The sequence below is a fragment of the Bidens hawaiensis genome, unplaced genomic scaffold, assembly GCF_021521415.1.
Source record: "Bidens hawaiensis isolate Kalapana, Puna unplaced genomic scaffold, B.hawaiensis_p1.1 tig00018801_1, whole genome shotgun sequence".
NCBI lineage: Eukaryota > Viridiplantae > Streptophyta > Magnoliopsida > Asterales > Asteraceae > Bidens > Bidens hawaiensis.
In genome coordinates this window covers 193,528-214,111 of record NW_027492857.1, presented here as the reverse complement: position 1 = coordinate 214,111, position 20,584 = coordinate 193,528, and the positions used below count along the sequence as shown (strand labels likewise).

General features: G+C 34.6%; 2 pseudogenes across 1 annotated transcript; one reads left to right on the top strand and one right to left on the bottom strand.

Annotated features, from left to right (window-relative positions):
* Positions 1–1,736: 1,736 nt before the first annotated feature.
* On the top strand, positions 1,737–5,658 carry LOC143557082 (uncharacterized; annotated as a pseudogene). The gene is made up of 3 exons (XR_013139504.1): positions 1,737–2,064; positions 4,675–5,287; positions 5,444–5,658. The product of XR_013139504.1 is annotated as an uncharacterized LOC143557082 (transcript).
* Positions 5,659–5,685: 27 nt separating this feature from the next.
* LOC143557087 (peroxisomal 2,4-dienoyl-CoA reductase [(3E)-enoyl-CoA-producing]-like) lies at positions 5,686–17,657 on the bottom strand (annotated as a pseudogene).
* Positions 17,658–20,584: the final 2,927 nt, after the last annotated feature.

The window sequence follows — 20,584 nt, the reverse complement described above, 5'->3', positions numbered from 1 at the left end:
TTTGAAGAAAATGGTTTGCCCACCAGGTGTTTGACAAAATGCATTAATGAAATAATCATAGTTTTTTTGTGTTTGAAGAGGGGAGGGAAACAGGTGGTTGCTCTCCTCTTACCTCTTTCGTTCGGGTGTTCATTCCTCAAACTCAACTCGAGTTTTGTTTATTATTATTTTTTTGGTGTGGTTCGTAGCTACCGGGGTGTTTTGTTGGGCAGGGGTGGTATGACTAGGGTTATTGATGAGGGTGTTTGGCCGTGTCCGTTTAGAGGCTTCCATTGTTGCCCGGATGGATTACCGGGGTCCAAGGGGGTTCGATTGGCCGCACATATTAAGCGGCTTCATTTGTCATTGAATGACAAGAAAGAGACTTGCGGGAGGCGATCTTGACGAATTTGGATTTGTTTATTTCGGTTGGTGAGGCTAAAAAGTCTCGTGCAGGTGGATGTGTGGGGCGTGCAGGCTGCTTACAGTTACTGTGCCCAAAGCACAAGTTCCAAATCCTATTTTCAACTTTACTCATTTTCATCATTAATCAATCTCTTCCACCTTTCCACTACAGCAAATCCCATTTTCACTTAATACATTCAAAAAGGAATCATATTAACTAAAATTTTTGAAGAAAATGGTTTGCCCACCAGGTGTTTGATAAAATGCATTAATGAAATAATCATAGTTTTTTTGGTTTGTAGAGGGGAGGGCAACAGGTGGTTGCTCTCCTCTTACCTCTTTCGTTCGGGTGTTCATTCCTCAAACTCAACTCGAGTTTTGTTTATTATTATTTTTTTGGTGTGGTTCGTAGCTACCGGGGTGTTTTGTTGGGTGGGGGTGGTATGACTAGGGTTATTGATGAGGGTGTTTGGCCGTGTCCGTTTAGAGGCTTCCATTGTTGCCCGGATGGATTACCGGGGTCCAAGGGGGTTCGATTGGCCGCACATATTAAGCGGCTTCATTTGTCATTGAATGACAAGAAAGAGACTTGCGGGAGGCGATCTTGACGAATTTGGATTTGTTTATTTCCGTTGGTGAGGCTAAAAAGTCCCGTGCAGGTGGATGTGTGGGGCGTGCAGGCTGCTTACAGTTACTGTGCCCAAAGCACAAGTTTCAAATCTCATTTTCAACTTTACTCATTTTCATCATTAATCAATCTCTTCCACCTTTTCACTACAGCAAATCCCATTTTCACTTAATACATTCAAAAAGGAATCATATTAACTAAAATTTTTGAAGAAAATGGTTTGCCCACCAGGTGTTTGACAAAATGCATTAATGAAATAATCATAGTTTTTTTGTGTTTGAAGAGGGGAGGGCAACAGGTGGTTGCTCTCCTCTTACCTCTTTCGTTCGGGTGTTCATTCCTCAAACTCAACTCGAGTTTTGTTTATTATTATTTTTTTGGTATGGTTCGTAGCTACCGGGGTGTTTTGTTGGGCGGGGGTGGTATGACTAGGGTTATTGATGAGGGTGTTTGGCCGTGTCCGTTTATAGGCTTTCATTGTTGCCCGGATGGATTACCGGGGTCCAAGGGGGTTCGATTGGCCGCACATATTAAGCGGCTTCATTTGTCATTGAATGACAAGAAAGAGACTTGCGGGAGGCGATCTTGACGAATTTGGATTTGTTTATTTCCGTTGGTGAGGCTAAAAAGTCTCGTGCAGGTGGATGTGTGGGGCGTGTATGGAGTCACGTGTCTCAGTCGGGGGTGCCATCATGATGACCGGTCGGTCTGGTACAAGTGTGTAATGGGAGATGTGGAGGAGTTTATAGTGGGGATTGCGAAGCCACATGTTGAGAGGGAAGTTGTCGTAGTGGGAAGGGTGGAGGTGGATGTAGCTCTACTTGAGTGTGTCTTCAATTTTCCTATTACGACTTTTAAAAACATTCCTCATAGTTTTCGTATGGCTCTTTCCCAAGCCTTAGTGGGTGCTATGGGTAAGGTGGCGGCTATGCCAAAGTCTGTTGAGGCGTGGGTGAAACTTTTGTTGTTACCACATTGCACATTACGAGTGTTCAGACCTTCTAATTGTCAGCAACGCAGGTTTGGCAATAGAAAGTCTCTACAATGCCGAAGTATTCAACGGTCGCTATGAGCTTAGAGTGATGTTTATATATACCGCTTGCTTTCAAATGGATGATTCGCATCTTAAGTATGTACTCATCGTTTAAAACATCAAGGTCGTAATGAACATATATTTTTTTGAATCCATTAATATGTCATACAAGGAACATTTCCATCTACATTTATCTTCAAAGCATACTAGAATATGTAGGTTAGGCTCATACGCCAAATAATCAAATAGGTCTTGTATATGTTAACAATTATTACTAAACGTTTTGACCCAAATTCCGTTCGACCTGAACCCGTTGTGACCATAAGTAAATATGTGAACAAACGTAATGTAGTTTCAATTGAAGCTATTCATTGCATCAACTATAGTGTAGTAATAATTTAAGATCAAAAATAAAACAAAATCTAACCTAAGTGGTTACAAGGGAGATTTTAGAAACTTCAACTTTATTTGACTATGATTCGGAATGGGGATTAAAGTTTGGACATCAGGATAAACTCCAATAATTGAGCGAAATTTGGTGAACGCTTCAATTAGATAAATAGATACTATTGGTTGAATAAATTTGGTTATTGTGTTTGCGACCTTTCAACATCTTCTAACATTTGCCATTATATAAAAATACACTTTTAAGTGCAAAACTTTTTGTAGCCTAAGTTATGAATATTTTGAGAAGAAATGTGTTTCAACTTTCAACAACTAACCGAATATGTATTTACCGATAATTATATCCCTACTCGATTGTTAAAAACAAAAACAAAACCAATAACAAAAACAAAAACAAAAACATAAAAGATAATAAAGGAGAATAATTATAATAACTTTTTACCTTTAAACTACAAAGCGTAAAACCTGAAGCTGGAAAATAGATTAAAAACAAACCTACATTAATATCCCCATAAGATGCTATAATATGAACTTTCAATAGCTATACGGGTCATGAATCACTTTGGCACACATATATGGTCATATAAGATTAGATGATAATGTTTCACTAATCAATGCATGTTCTTACATTTCGTTCTCAAGAATTTTTGTTTTAAAGATATATTATTCTAAATTTATCTTATGTTTTGCTTTAATAAAGTTCTTAACTCCTCATTTGAAGTTCTAACTTAGCTGCTTCAGTATGAGCCATAGGAACATAATGGTATAACTGTATCATCTTCCTTGATTCTCAAATCCCAGAAGTCAATATGACTCCGCACAACTATATGAAACAAACCATATACCCTTAGGTTCTTGCTATTATCATTAAAAAGCCATGGCCTCGCCCCTACAACTCGTATCTTAACCCATTCCAAATCCCTCAACTCCAACATAAGAAACTCAAATAACAACAATAAAAGGTTCAAGAAAAATATAAGAATAAAGACTCTCAACAATGCAATGTTCTAAAATATAAACTTTCTGGGGAAAAAATATGCCCTATAAACATTGGTGAAGTCTAGCCTTATGTGTCCATCGTTTAAGCTCCCTATGAGCCGTAAAAATCCTAATTTCCATTTTAAAAACGCATAACTGATCAATAGTTTAAAAGAAGGATTAAATCTATTGACCAATTACAAACATTCCAACATAAAACCAAATAAAAAAATTGTAACTCAAATTCTAATGCTAATTAATTACAAAGGTGACTTTAAATCATAAAAATCATCTGAATCAATGAAGAATTGAAGAATTCAGTTAGGGTCTACCTGGAAAGAAAAATTGAAGAATTTGGTCTTATAATCAAACGAATATAGAAACCCTAGTAGAGCAAAGGAGTCAATGAATATTTCAATAAATAGGATCCGATTACTATGAATACGGGTTCAAGTAAGGCCTGTGAGAGTGTTTTACCATATACCCGAAAATAGTGAAAAAGTTTTGAGCAAGAATTTGTGATTGAGAATGAATCTTCAGTAGATTATGATTCTAATTATTATGAAATTAAAAACTTACTAAATTTACTAGGTTTTACAAAAATAAATATGTATTTTTCACGTTTTCTCCATCATCTGCCTTTGAATTCTTTCAAGCAACGAATAGTGGAACGTTCTTCATTCAATATTTTTATAATTTTTTCAAAATTTCATATATAATAACATTCAAAGTTAGTTACAAATATGATAACATGTAATTATTTTCTTAAGACCGAAACCTTTCATTCATGTTAATTTCAAACAAGTACGATAAAGTGACATGTCACAAGTTCTATTATATAGCTGCCTTTCGGATAGCGAACCGTCCGTACTAAAATCAAAGCTTTGGATCTTAGATGTAGAAAATTTATAATGCATAACCTACTAAACCATGTTAAAAAATTCCACACCCTCCAGGGCTAAAAACTTCATTATTTACTTTCTTTTAAAAGAACAACAAATGCTTAATTAAAAGCTAACTAGCAATTGGCACTGTACAAACACAATAACTAACCTTAATGTATTTCACCATATTAAAATTATTTTCGTTTTAAGTGATTTCTTTTTCCACCCCTTGCTTGGAATAAGTACATTTGATGATATGAAACAATCCCCCCCCCCCCCCCACCTTCTACCTCATCACCCAAATCCAAGACCCCTACGTTGGCTCACACACCTCCCAGTGGACCAAACTCCTTCTCTTCCAGTTCTCTTCCTCGCCACCGCCGCTGTCGTCTTCACCGTCGCCTCCCTCTACGCCTCCACCATCAACGCCGTCTTCAAGCGCTTGCTCATCACTTTTCTTTGGGTCGGCCTTGTCATGGTCCTCTACAATGTCGTCTTCCTCGGCTTCGTTGTCCTCTTGATCATCGCCATCGACACGCAGAACCTCCTCTTGTTTTTCGTCTCCCTGGTCGTTGTCTTTCTCTTGTTTCTTGTTGTGCACGTTTACATTACGGCTCTCTGGCATCTGGCGTCCGTGCTGGAGCCGGGTTCGCTGCAATGAGGGGCGATTAACGGGCTATTTTGTGATATGCGGGGCGATTAACGGGCTGTTCGGGGCCATTGTGGTGCACGGCGGGGAGTACGGGTATGGCGTGTTTTCGAGGATTGTGGTTGGGGGGTTCTTGGTTGGTGTTCTTGTGATTGTGAATTTGGTTGGGCTTCTGGTGCAGAGTGTCTTTTATTATGTGTGTAAAAGCTACCATCATCAAGGGATTGATAAGAATGCGTTATATGATCATTTGGGTGGTTATCTTGGAGAGTATGTGCCTCTTAAAAGCAGCATTCAAATGGAAGATTTGGAATAATCTCACTAAGGTATGAAATTGTAACGTCTAAATTTCGATACTTGATGAAACTTTATTGTAACTTGGAAGAATTTGATTCATACTGTTTAGGGCTGTTTGAGTTAATAAATGGCATTGATAGAGAACCAATATGATTTAGCTGACTGACTTAAGGTTTTTGATTTAGGCACCTGGAAGCGTCATCTGAAATCTTGTGGGTCCCGCTTTACTATGACGAGTATGTTGGCGCGTTCTATCTAGCAAAGTTGGAGTAGGATCACTAGACCTGTTCACATTGTGTTGTTTTGTAATGTACATTGTAGTACTGTAATAATCATGATTGTAATATACACAGTTTCTTTTGCACCAGGAAAGATTATATGATAACATGCTTGTTTTTAACCATCTTACTTGAGATTTTTGTTATTGTTTACACTTATTTTGAATGAAACATAACTGATTCAAAGGGATCAAAGATTGCTTTTCAGAACACCAACAGGCGTGTCTCTAGCCTTCTTTTCTACTATCTTGGAAACTTGTTTCACGGCCCCTTTTGATAGATGATGTGGACTGCTTAACCATATTCCTCCATCGACCACCAGTATTGTCCCATATACATATTTACCTTAAAATAGTAATTCAACCAGGTTTAAGGTTAGCGAGTTTCATAAGAGTGATCCGTTACGACCCATTGTATAGTTTAAGTAGACCCAAATCAACCAATTTTAGGAAACAAAATCTACTAACAAACGTTTAGGTTGAGTGACTGGCCTCCATCAGATGCAAGGTAGAGAGCAGCCATGGAATATCCCAATCCTCCCCCCCCCCCTCCTTTCTGTACAAAGCATATTCTTGTTTTCTCTTCAAAAGGACTTTCTCGCGTACGAGCTTGGAAGTGCCAGCGGTGTCATCAATGGGGCCTGGTGCAATCCCATTCATCCAACAAACAAGTTTGATTGTTGAGGTATTATTATTATTATTATTATGGTTGGCGGCGGCGACGGCATCGTCGTCATTAAATTGATTAGATTTAGTGGTGCAAAAGAGCCGAGTTACCACACATCGTCTCACTTAATGCTTGAAACGGGCTGAGCTCAAAACAATCTTGAGCCTAAATTGGAGCTTATTTTTAATAAGCATACTCAAGCCTGAATTTCACATATTGAGCTTGACTTAGCTTGTGTGCAACTTATTATTTATGTAAATCTAATAATTTATATTTTAGGTAATAAAGATAAAACATATACCATCCAAGATTGAGTTTTATATAGAGCTTGAAACAAGCTGAGCCGCTAAGGCTTGAACGAGTTTAGGCAAACTCAGGTTTAGACTCATTTACCTTTGCAGCGGAGACAAGGATTTGATACCAAGTTGCTCTATAATGCAGAGTTGCGCTTATGTTTTTTATTATGCCACCATTCTTTAGATGTTCAAATGCTTCATGACACATTGTGAATGTGCCAACTCCCAACTACATCTATGTCTTATCACCTATGTTGCACGAAAACGCCTAGCATGGTTGAGTCCCCATCCCGAGGATGGCATGGGGACGGATACGCCGGCGAAACGTCGCCGACACGTTTCCCGGCCGATTCTGAAAAATGGGAGAGGGGCCGTAAAACGTCTCTGGGCTTGGGTACTGCTTAATCAAAGTTTCAGAAACATTTCCTTTGAAAGGACAAAGGACAAAATAGAAGGATTCGGCGCCAGTGATATGGTTTCTGCCGGAAAACCATTGAAAAAGAAGGAAGAAAGAAATGAGGCTGCAGAAGAAGGAAGAAAGAAAGAAGGCTACGTGGTATTAGTTTTTTAGGGTTAATGATATTAGGTTTAACATTTAACCCTTGATTTTTTATTTGGACACTAAAAGAAATTGCAGCTTTATCAGTAGATGCTTAAGCTTCGGTTGCATCTCCCGGTTTTCTCAAGAAGATTTAATATGTATTTTCTAAAAATATTTAACTAATTACTCCCGGCTTCTCGCTCATTTCACAATAACTACCGTATAAAGACTTGATATGTCATATTTGTATATATTCTCTTTAAGGCATCATCATCAACTGCAAAGAATAAGTTAACATTCAGACAAACCATAAATATGATGCAACTCGCGTGACAAATTGTTATATTTTTAAAAATATTAAGTCGAATATGAATTAGCTGGCATGATCAAACTGAATTAACTGAACCCAACTCATAACTGTGAAAAAATTCAAACCTATTAACTGAATTAACTGATCCCGTCATGACCCGAACCTATTTTTGCCTCGTAACACTACCCAAACCAAAGTTTGTGTGTTGTAAACCGGCCCGTCATGACTCAAGCCTGTTTTTGACCGTGCACGACCCAATATAATGTACCCTTCTGTCAGTTTTGAAGTAGTAAACATTTCCTAATCCTTGCAGGATATTCTTATAAGCTTTGAGAAAAAATAACATGCCTCTTTTCAAGTTAAAAAATTTTAGGTAATCCTTTTAGAGAACAAAAATAACAATACAATTAAACTTGATTGAGTTGGAGATTAAAAACAAAGCAACACCAGGTCTTTATATTTCATCCAATTACCTTTCTAATGTCATTTGGATGAATTGTATTTGCAGCAACTTGATCAATAGCCTTGTCATCTGTATCGCCAAGTGAATTGTCTAAAAAGAAATCAGCTCACAAGCGCCTCCAAAACAGCAAAAATAAATAAATAAATAAAAATCGAGTAAATGCATATTGAAGTCGCAAAAACAAGAAGTACAATTTACCTGGAAATAGTAATTTGTGATTCCAACAGTGACTGGTAAGAGATTCCTAAATGTTCGTTGATAAACATAGTGGTTAAAGATTAACATCCGAATGTTAACCACACCTAAATTACGTCATCTATACTTAGATTTAATTCCATATTATCCTCGTTTTTATAATAATAATAAAAAACAAAATCCATTATTATAATTAAAATGTTACACTGCAACTTTTAAGAAATGAACAGTTAGAGCATGGCATGTTTGGTATTGAGTTTGAAAACACGCTTTTTGGCATTTTCAAAAAGCCACTAAGTTACATGGTGTTTGGCAATTAAAAAAAAACCTTTTATTTCAGTTTTTTGAAAGAATTAAAAATCAATTTTCCAAAAGCCTCAAATTCTGGCTTTTTATAAATGTTAATACTTAATCAAATGTATAATACTTATTTTTTTTAACTTTATAATGTTATTTTTTATACACATATGTACAATTAAGTAAATGATAATTTACATATTTGTACATTATGTAAATTGAGATAAAGGTAAATATAACTGTGTATAAATAGGTGGTTATTTTTATAAACCGGGATGAAAAATAATTTTTTTTGGTTTTTTTACTTATTAAAAATTTTTGTTTTTTTTCGTTTTATAATTGTTTCTAATATTTTTAAAAAGGTTTTTTTGTGGCTCAAAATAGTTCTTAAAGTTCTTAGTTTCAAAAAGTTCTCATATATATATATATATATATATATATATATATATATATATACTAGTAGGTACCCGTGGGATACAACGGAGCCGACAAGTTACAACATGATACTCGTATATGTTAAAAAAAACGCATGTTACAGTAAGGTAACTCACGTATAATTTAAAATCCATTCAAGTTTAATGTGCTACAAAGTAACAACATTAAACATCAAGATATGTGCAAAACAACTATATTCTTTGTTAGTGTTGGTCTGTTTATTATTTTAATCATGTGACATGTTGCTATCAAAAAGTTTGTCATTTACTTATAGCCAACCCGACATATAGTCAGCATTAACCCAAATACAAAACTAACGTTTCATAATTTTTAATTTTGACTTGTTTAGGGCCTCATACGACGCTTGTTACTATTGAAAACAAGAAAAGAAAAACATTAAAATTGGACGCCAAGATTCAACTCTTAATTGTTTACTAATTCCATATTTACTAAAAAAAATTTAATGTCCCATTGGCTAGACGTGCACAAAAAAAACGGTTCCGGAACCTAACTGGTGGAACCGAACCGGAACCGGTTCCAGTTCCAACCCGGTTGGTACAATACCCGGTTTGGGTATTTTTCTACCCGAAAATCGTACCCGGTTCTCATATTTGTATGTTAGTATCAGTTCCAACCCGGTTCCTACCCAGTTCTTAATTGTAGCCGGTTCGGTTCGTACCCGGAAAAACCGGTTCCGGCGGGTTTTTTTTGAAGAGTCAAACAAAAGTCAAAGTAGCCGTTGTAACCGGTTCCAACGGTAATATAGCCGTTGGAACCGGTTTTCGAGAGACAATAGATCCGTTGGAACCGGTTCCAACGGTAATATAACCGTTGGAACCGGTTTTTGATGCCCAAACCTATATATAACTTGTTTTCCACCACTAATTTCACCACCAAACTCAAAAACAAACTAAAATACTACTCCTTTAGCAAACCCGTTCCGTTACCCGACCATCCAACTAAATATTATTATGGCACCCATCAAAAAAACTAACAAGAAGGCTAAGAAGAGTGTTTTTGTTGCCCCCGTTCCTGTTATGGAGGACCCAAGGGTTGTTACGGTAAACCATAACCGCAACCAAGACATATGGAAGAATTGGGATTTGATTGTGGATGACGAAGGTTATCAAAAGGCTCGTTGCAAACTATGTGGTTCAATATTAAAGCACGATTCCAACTCTACTTTGAGAAAGCACATCGAGAAGCCATATTGCAAGGCGTTGAAAGGGATTGGCGCGACCGATCAAATTGACTGGGTAAAGATGGTACACTATTTCGTTACAACACGACTCAAGTTCAAGATAGAATGGCAAAGTTCGTTATTCAACGAGGTTTGCCGTTTAACCACTTTGATGACCCGGAGTTGACGTCGTTGTTTCACGAAACTCTACAACCGAGATACACACATGTAAGTCGTACTAACTTAAGACGTCATTGTATCAGGTCGTGGGAGTGTGCTAAAAAAGAGTTAATCGAGTCTTTTCATTCTTTAGAAGCCATGGTTAGTTTAACTACCGATGTTTGGTCGGCACCACACGGGTTGCCCGAATCATACATATGTGTCACCGCTCATTGGGTTGATCCGGTGACATGGCAATTGATGAAACGCACCATCGCTTTTGAAAACTTCCCGTTCCCACATACCGCCGAAAATTGTTTGAATTACTTGATGAAGTTATAACGACTTACAACTTGAGAAATAAAATATTTTCAATTTCGTTTGACAACGCTTCAAACAATACTAAGGCGGCTGAAAAAATTATCATTAAATATTCACCACCTTGTTTCGGGGATTTTTTTCATGTCCGATGTGTTGCACATATCATCAACTTGGTTGTTCAAATAGGTCTTGACAATGAAAACATTTGTGATGATTTAAAATACTTTAGACTTATGTTACAAGATGTCTTCAAAAGTGGTAAAAGAAGACATCTTAAATATAAGAACTATTGCAAGTCGGTTGAAAGAAAGTATTTGGGGCCGAATTGGGACGTTCCAACCCGTTGGAACTCAACTTGTCATATGTTAAAATGTGCTTTTGCCCAACGCCAAACTTTACAAGCTTTTCATAACAATCTTGTTGAAGAACGCGAGGCCGATATGTTTCCGGAAAGTGTTTGGGTCCAAGTCGGTTATTTGTTGGAGTATCTTGACGTGTTCAAAAAGTCAACAACAAAATTATCGGAAGTCTTATTACCCTACTAGTTGTTGGGTTTTGCAAGAATTGTACTATATGTCTTGTGTTTTTAAAAGCTTTGCGGAGAAGAACAAACTCTTCGAAAATATTGTTGCGGTGATGAAAGAAAAGTTCATAAAATATTTTGAAAACATACCGTCGGTCTTTACTTGTGCCGCCGCATTAAACCCCTATTGGAATGTTAATGGGGTTGAAACAACGATTGAGGAAATATTCGACAACTTAGGTATGCACGAGATTGACCCGAAGTTGTCGACGGAAGCGAAGGACAAGTTCAACAAAAACCTTCAAGACCTTTATGACCATTATTTTCAAATGTATGGTCCAAGCACGAGATCGTCTTTTGTGAAAAAAACAACTAGTAGGCCGTGCAATGACCCACTTATAAACTTGATGAATGGGATTCGTGAATCGGCATCTAAGAGGCAAAGAGGAAACACACCAAGTAGCGAACTTGGTCGATATAGTGGAGCAAACTATGTTGAGGGCGCAACGGTCGACGAAATTCGCAATATTGATTTGTTGGCTTGGTGGAAAGGTAAACAAAACGAATTTCCCATTCTATCCGCCACGGCTCGTGATTTGCTTGCCGTACAAGCCTCAACAGTTGCTTCCGAATCGGTTTTTTCTCTTAGTGGGAGGGTGTTATCTATGCGAAGAACAAAACTAACTCCCGAGTCTCTAGAGGTTTGCATTTGCCTAAAGGACCATTTGGATGCGGTGGATCGTGTACAACACAAGGCGAACTTTGAAGACGAAATACCAATAGAGCGTCATATTCATGATGAGGAGGCGGAGGACGGGGTTTCTTCCGATAACGAAGACGAGGGTGAAGACGAGAATGAAGACGAAGAAGAGTTGTAATTATTTGTTTTGGTAAAATTATTTGTAACTTGTTCAACTAATATTTAGTTTTGATTTGTTTTATTATAATTACTTTTGTTACTTTTTTAATAACGACGAACATTTTATTTATTTAAAAAATAACTATTACAAACATTATTAAAACATAAACGATACTAAACATAACTAAAACATAAAAAACAAAGTCCGTCTTTTTAATCCAGGAATACTTATTTTTGGGTTGTAGAGCCGGACGACTCTCCCACTTCCGTTTTTTTAGCTTCCAAACTTCTTTTCTCTCGACAATACTTATTCGTATGTTTTCGTAATGTCGAGTTGGACCCTGCTTTAAGAAACTTCGAGCAATATTTGCAACGTGCCAACTCATGTGAGTCGGTCATGAGACACAAATCATAATGAACCCAAACATCGGGGCATCTTGTTGTTTCGATCACCATAACGTCATCATTAGTTGCCATTTGTTGTCGGTTTAAGGTTAATTGTGGTTTGGAGTGTGTTTTATGGTTTTGGAAGTGGTTTAACAAGTACACAAACAAACCTTGCTATTTAGAGTAAAAAAAATAACCTATTTATAGTTAAAAAACCGGTTCCAACGGTCAAAAACGGCTATATAGCCGTTGGAACCGGTTCCTAACGGCTATGATATTTAAATTTCAAAAAAAACCGGTGGAACCGGTTTTTACGTAAAAACCGGTTCCGGTTCATACCCTACCCGGTTCTTAACGCATATCTGGACATCGGTTCCGGTCGGGAACCGAACCGGTTCTTGATTGGAACCGGTGCCATTTTACAACCCGGTGTGAAAAAACCGGTTTCGAACCGGTTCGGGTTTTCCAGTTGAACCCGATTTGTGCACCTCTACCATTGGCTCCTTAAACCACTCATTCCCATTAACCGCATTAAGCTTCATGTCAAATATAAGTGTGGCCCACCTATGTAGAAAACAATATATATTAATAAATATACATATGCATATAATTTAAACCAGTGAAACAATGAGATGAAAACTTACTTTTACTACTGTAGAAAGTAATTTATGATCCATATAAACTATCCCGTCTTCCTTTGTTACTATTGCTTGCAAGTGAAAAAACAAGAGTATTTGGTCGTTCAATTTCACCAATGGTCCACATGACATCAAACCGAATCTCATGCATATATGATTATTCTTTGTATGCAAGTTCTTTCCAAGCACGTAACTTGAAAGCTCGAGTATCCGTCTAGTCATCATTAACAAACAAATTTTAAATTTGATTGGTAAAAGAAAAACAAACTAATCTTAGAAAAACATAATAGTATCAACATAAATTGTGATGTAAGTCAATAAATCACTATAAACAACAATTAAGAATGCAATATCATGCATATATACATAGCGTACCAGTAGAATGTAAGCCAGTTTAACACAAGCCTAGATTTTCAACAAAACTGTGAGCGGTCAACCGAAAAATTACAATGTCTTTCAAGAATTCTTATTAAAATTGCATTAAACTATTATTTGAAAACTCATAACTCGCATACATACTTTTACTTCGGATGAGTTCTGGTGGGGTTCACTAACCAAGTTATAGTCAGGCTGTTTTAGGTCGTTTACAGTAATTGGTTACGATTACAACTTACAAACATTACCAGCATAAAATAAAAGGAAAAGGTTAACAAGATTATCGAACCGACTCGAAAATGTTTTGTGTTTCCTTGTTAATCCAATAATATATGAAATTCTTAAGTTTAAAAAGTACCCCGCAATCAAATTTTGAACCGTGACAAAAGCTAACCCACAATCATTGTCACAAATAATCTTTTAAAAATAAACGGACTGTAATCTGTTCCGAACCTGACCCGAACAGTTAGCCCAACTCATTTGTATAAAATCTATCATGAATAAATCTTCACACTTTTGACCCGGTTAAAGAGAATAGAGTGCACCTTTTTAGTGCAGTTTTGTTTCATATTACTATTGTCAAAAATGTAACTTTTATGGCTTTAATTGTTGGGGTAAAAAAAAACCAGTTCTGCATATTGTTCTTTAACTGCATACTTTTAAAACTTATGAATTAATTAAATTGTACAGAAAAGAAATGTGGTTGCAAATTCAAATGCGATCAAGTACTACTTAAATAAAATATAAGTTGAAGCTCCAGCTCAGCTCGTTTATCTTAACAAACTGAAATGTTAAGCTCGAGCTTGACTCGTAAAAAGCTCAAGCCAGTTAAGATAACCCAACAAAAATTAAACATTTGTAATATGGTAATACAAAAGGAAAATTACCATATGAATATGGATATGCTAATCCAGTCCATCCCTTGAAAGACACATCTGAGTCAAATAAAAGCAAGCATATTGAGTAACTAATATCACACATTATATGTTTGAAAAACTTAGAAAATTAGCTTTATAATGTATGTTTCAGTAGTAATTGAACATATATTATACTGTTTGAACCCTTTATTAATGGATCAACCAGAACAAAAGCAAAAGAAAAAAAATCTTTTTTTATTGAGCCTCATCCACATGCGCATGATACAATTCGGTTTCGAGTCATGTTCGGGTCAAATATTCAGGTTCATGTTAAGTTGGACCTGCCATACAGCAAATGACCTGTTGCCCAACCGAACCAACCAAAACCGACCCGCCTACCCTGCCCAACCGGTCCTGTTTGGTTTTGGTTAATTCGGTTAACAAAGGGTACAAACCACAACTGTAACCAAACTTTCATTTAATCCATTCTGTAAAAAATAATAATAATAATAATAATAATAATAATAATTAGAAATGATAATAATAATGAAAATGATAAAAAAAAAATAATAGTAACTATCATAGAGAAGACATTTGTTTTGGTTCGGTTTCATTTTAGTCGGGGGTTTTTTAAATGGGTTTCATTTCATTCCAGTTTCGGTTTTTTAGATTTGTTTCAGCTCAGTTTCGGTTTTGTAGAACAAAGGGTTAGAGTCCTTACCAATATTTAATTGTTACGGAATGATGAAGGTTTCCAAATCAGGTCCAAGTTGACGACCCATGTCATGATTTATGGCATTCAGCGACAAATATCCTCATTTCCATGATATCTCCTCCTAATCATCATTCTTTATGGCCTAAACATTCAAAAAATAATAAAAATAAACAACTTTTACACAGTGGCAGTTGAGATTCTAATTTGGTCTGTAACAAAGATGAATCAAGTAAAAGAGCTTTGTACCATGTATAATGCACAACATACAAGTGATAAATGCTAATATACCTCTTTTTCGATAAAATTTGTCATCTTGCTGATTGAAATCCTGGCCTCTTTCCAATGGTAACCAATGACTTCGTCCCTTGTGTTAAATCAACAAATTCAATGAATTCTGTACAAGACATAAATACAAAATTCAACAAAAGAAAATTAGCATCAGTTTCCATTTCAAGTGTTTCCAAATTTTATATAACATAAAGAAAGCTTATTTAAATGAAAAGGGAAGATATTTCTGTATCATGTATAGAATTTGCATCAAAAGCTTGTACATTTCATTTAACCTTCATGTTTAAACCCATTCCGTTCCCCAATAAAAAAATCGAAACCAGCTTTAAAACCAAACAAGTGTCACTAAAAGATTGATATCCAGACCCGAAACAATTAGGAAGTTGGTTTCAGTCAGGTCAAACCAAATCCAATGTGGTAATTAGTATGGAGGGACACGAGTTGGTTTTGGGCACAACCAAACAAAAAATAAATATAAAAATTTGAGTTTATAAAACCGTTCGATGTCGGTTTTTTCAGTTTGGCTTCGCTTCTATTATGTTCAGCTTTTTTGGGTTTGCCATTTCGACTTCAAAGTTTTAAGCTAAAAACAAATTGGAAATAAATAATAAATTTAGTCCCAAGAAAAGGTCAATCTTAACTAAAACTAACACACGATGACTAACCATTTACTCATACAAACTGACCCATTTAGTTGAGCTATTTTAATGAACGTGTAAAAGTGCATCATAGGCCATGATTTAAATGACCCATCTGATCCATAATAACACACGATGACTAACCATTTACTCATACAAAATGACCCATTTTTGAGCTATTTAAATGAAAGTGTAAAAGTGCATCATACGCCATGATTTAAATGACCCATCTGATCCATAAAAAAATAACACACATGGCTGTTTACTCATAGAAAGTGATCCATATGAAAGTGTGAAAATGCATTAACTCATGATATTGACCCATTTGATTTATTAAACAAAAATAACATACATTGACAGACCCATTTACTCATATAAAATGACCATTAAAAAGTATAAAAATTTCAGTTGTCAAACAAATCTTCTTAAGAAACATCTAACACTTGTGGTGGTAATCAAACTTCAAAAAATTCATAACTAAAGTGAAGACTCCATTTGCATCCGAAAAGTCAAAGTTATTAATCAAACGAACCCTCTAATAAAAATTATGTTAATCAACTAATCATGAAGAGAGAACACACACACCCCTCATCTTTAACTGCTAAACTATAACACGTGCTAGTGGTTTGACCAAAAATCACAATTTAAATTTCATTCAGGTGTGAACTTCACTAAAAAGTCTAAATGAAAACAGTTGAATAAATCAGCAGCATATTTGCATAAATGAGTACGCTGAGGGTCACATATTACCATGTTAGAGTTGTTGTCATTTACTATCCGGGAGAACATTTAGGCATCTAGGGCACGGAACAAACCTTAGCTCGCTGCTCATGTTTTCGGTCAATATTATTATGAGATGTTTAGTCACTTATGAATTCCTGAAATTATTTGATATTAAATCAAACTAACCAATAATGATTAATGATCAGTCAAATTATTGTAGTCAAATTGGAAGAATAAGAAATTCGATTAATGATCAGTCAAATTATTGTAGTCAAATTGGAATAATAAGAAATTCCATTAATGATCAGTCAAATTCATCATCATCATCATCATCATCGTACTCAGTATATCCCACCAATAGCAATGCTATGGTAGGGTCTGAGGAGGGTAAGATGTAGACAGCCTTACCTCTATCCCATAGGGATAGAGAGGCTGCTTCCGGTGAGACCCCCGGCTCGATAGTAGTTTTGAATCAAGCCTTGGACATAAGACACATAACACTCAATCATCGGGACACCGGCTGATTGGTGCATGTGCCCTTGTCTTTCGGCTATCAACGCCACCACATGATGCCTGATTAACCTTCCGCCACTTTTAACGTTATTTTCACGTGATTAGTAAAATAACGTCAAAATTAGTGCAATTTTGTAGTCAAATTATTGTAGTCAAATTGGAAGAATAAGAAATTCGCATAAAACCTAAACAAGCATAAACAACCATTAAGAAGAAACTTAAACTCCTGCAGAAAGTAATCAATGAGCCATAGAATCCATCCCATTGTCTTCTGGTATTATTGCCTACAAGTGTAAAAAAGGGAATTTGGCTATTCAAATTTACCAATGGCTCACAATTTGCAGAAATAGTAAAAAAAAAGAATGTGCCTAAGAAGACGCAATAGAATATTCTATAACAAATGCAAATGTTCAAATCAATAAAGAATACAACGTTATCATATTCATTTGCATAGATGAATAAACTTTTAACTCGGTTTGCATTATAACGTATACAAATGTTCACAAACTTACAACCATATTGTACCATAAGAAAATAAGTTCATAAGCTTCATAGCATATCAAATTCTTAAAAAAAAAATCTCTTTTAACCCATCATTTCAAAAAACTTGAACCAATCAACCACTGTCTTTTAAAATTTAAACTTCATAAACCAAATTCACATAACAAATTGGTTAAAAAAACACTTACAACATCAACTTTGAAGACTTCATATGGTCTGATTGTCTCAAAACCTTCTCCATATTCAGCTCCAATTTCCTAAAACTGCAATTTTTATATACATAAAAAAAACCCTAGAAACCCCAATTCCAAAATTGATCCCTAATTCGATACAATTAGCGCAAAAAGTTAAATAATTTCGCATATTTGACATAAAAATTACCTCTTCCATGATAATTTTCTGGGAGTGTAACGTGAAATCCATTAATCAGGTGCCTTCTTCAAACCCATAACAGTACCTAATCACATTCTTTAATTACGTTGTGGGTCAAGGAAGCAGCTGTGTCAAACACAAGAAGCAGCTGAAAGTAGGGCTTGCTTTTAGACGAAGAAAGAACGAATGAAAAAAATCGTGAATGTTATGAGAGATCGAATCTGAGTTCAGATTTGAAAGATGGTTAGGTGAGAGATGAATATTTGAATTTTGAAATCAGGATGGATTTTAAAAACGTGTTTTAAAGCTGGGATCGGGATTTGGGATTCTGATGTAAATTGATTTGTACATAATGCTTTTTAAGTTTTGAGAGTTTTGTGTGAAATTACATTTTTATTCATACTTTATGTATTATAAGATAGTATATATATATATATATATATATATATATATATATATATATATATATATATATATATATAGGGGTTATTGTAAAAAGATGAGAGTGTCTAAAAAGTGTAAGAAGAAATGTAGGTGGTTAGATCTTGTTAATTAATTGTCAAGATGAGAAGTTGGAGAAAATTAAGAAGTGTCTAATTTTACCTCTTAAAATTGGTGTGTTAAAGGGTATTTTAGGCATATTATGTAGTTGTAACATGCAGATTGTCAACTTATTAATCGGGGAAATTCCTATTTTTATGCAATCAGTTTATGGATATTCCAAAATCCACTCAACAATAAAATCTTATATTATTCAAACCCATAAACGATTATAGTCCACAAATTATAACCATCGTCGTGAGTAAGAAAGCAGTTGAAGGTTAGGATTTTTTTCGCCGTTCAATTTATTTAGTCTTACACTGGTCTGGTGTGTCTTTGTTTAATCATCGGTGTGTTTTATTGTCGGTTTCACTTCCGAGTTCATATAGGTGTGTTTAATTGAAGTTGTTGTTGTAGAATAATGGAGAAGAAGAACACTCTTATTTTTATGCAATCAGTGTTGAAGACATAAACTTTCACACTGGATAACATGAAGTAACACACTGGATGGGAAAATAATTTAAGATTGAAAATCAACACACTTCACGTAAAATACTCTGTATTCGAATAATAAACACACAACACACATAACACCATAACACACGATAATAAACTCTATATGTTTAAAAAACGATCACTATGGACAAAACACACCATATAGAACGTATATATTTTTAATCAACATGTTATAAACCGAAACAGATTAGTCATTAACTAAAACGAAAAATTACATGGTAAAATTATTATACTAACCTGAATGATTAAAAAATAAAAACGAAAAAGATGAGATACATATAAACGAAGAACAAAACACACCATATAGAACATATAGATTTTTAACCTACCAGAATGATTAAAAATAAAAAACAAAAAAGATCAGATGAAAAATAAACAATAAACAAAGAACATAACACACCATATAACCTACGATAATAATTAAAAATAAAAACGAAAAAACATCATATCGATATAAACGAACAAGATAACACACCATATAGAACGTATGGATTCTTAACCTACCAGAATGTTTAAAAATAAAAAAAGAAATCGATCAGATCAATATAATCGAAGAACAATGACACACCATATAGAACGTAGTTGATTTTTTTTTTTACCTAATTGATGGTCATCATTGAAGGTCTCCATGTTGAATAATAGGTATTGATTAAGCAGATTAATGTATATGTAAAATAATGCTGGAGGAAAATAATACTGGAGATTAATAAAAGTATCATGATTAAGAAAAAAAAATAATACTGGAAACAGATTGTCTATTAAAAAGGAGTAAAATATGGATTAATATAATTAATTATTTACATACCATAATAATCAAGAAAAGCAAAATTACAATCATACCCTTATTTGATCATTTTAATCTAAAGGCTATTATCTCTTCTTACACTTTCTAGGAAATAGTTACTTTTTATTATAACCTTGTTCTATATATATATATATATATATATATATATATATATATATATATATATAGGGTTGATTTTCTTTTAAGAACCTTTTGAGTTTTAAGAACTTTTTTTTAATCAAATTATTACACATGTTTAACCAACATTTAAACTTAAGTAATTATCAAAAATCTTTATTCTCTTTCCTGATTAATTTTTTAATCAGATTTATTCTTAGTCACATATTCAATACCTATTTAATTGATTGTGTGGTACATATTGAGTTTTAAAAGTTCTTACAACTAATCAAGTTCTCAAAATATCATTCCCCTAATATATATATATATATATATATATATATATATATTGTTTAATATATTATTATTATTTGATTTTTCTGCCGTACTCGTATATTTGGTTTTTGATTTTTGCCGTTTTCCATACCCGTAACGTCCCTGTATCCTAGTTTTGTACCCGTTCCCGTGCTACTTATATATTAGTACAATTCAAATACTAATTAAGCACTATTATAACAATCCGTTTTTTCGTAGAGATACATGTTCGGAAGCCATTAGGTGATAAATCTTCAAAAGGGATAATTTTCCCGGCCGTTGCATTAACAAGGAGTTCGATTTATTTTGTTAAGTACTTCTGTTCGATTGATTTTGTTAAATAAAGGAGTTCGGTTTAGTTTGTTTTGTTAAAAAAAGTAGTTTGGTTTGATAATTTTATTTAAAAAAGTTTTTTGTTTCTATTAGTTTTGTTAAAAAAGGTAGTTTGGCTTGGTTAGTTTAGTTAAAAAAATAGTTCGGTTCAATTAGTTTGGTTAAAAAAAGCAGTTCGATTTGATTAGTAT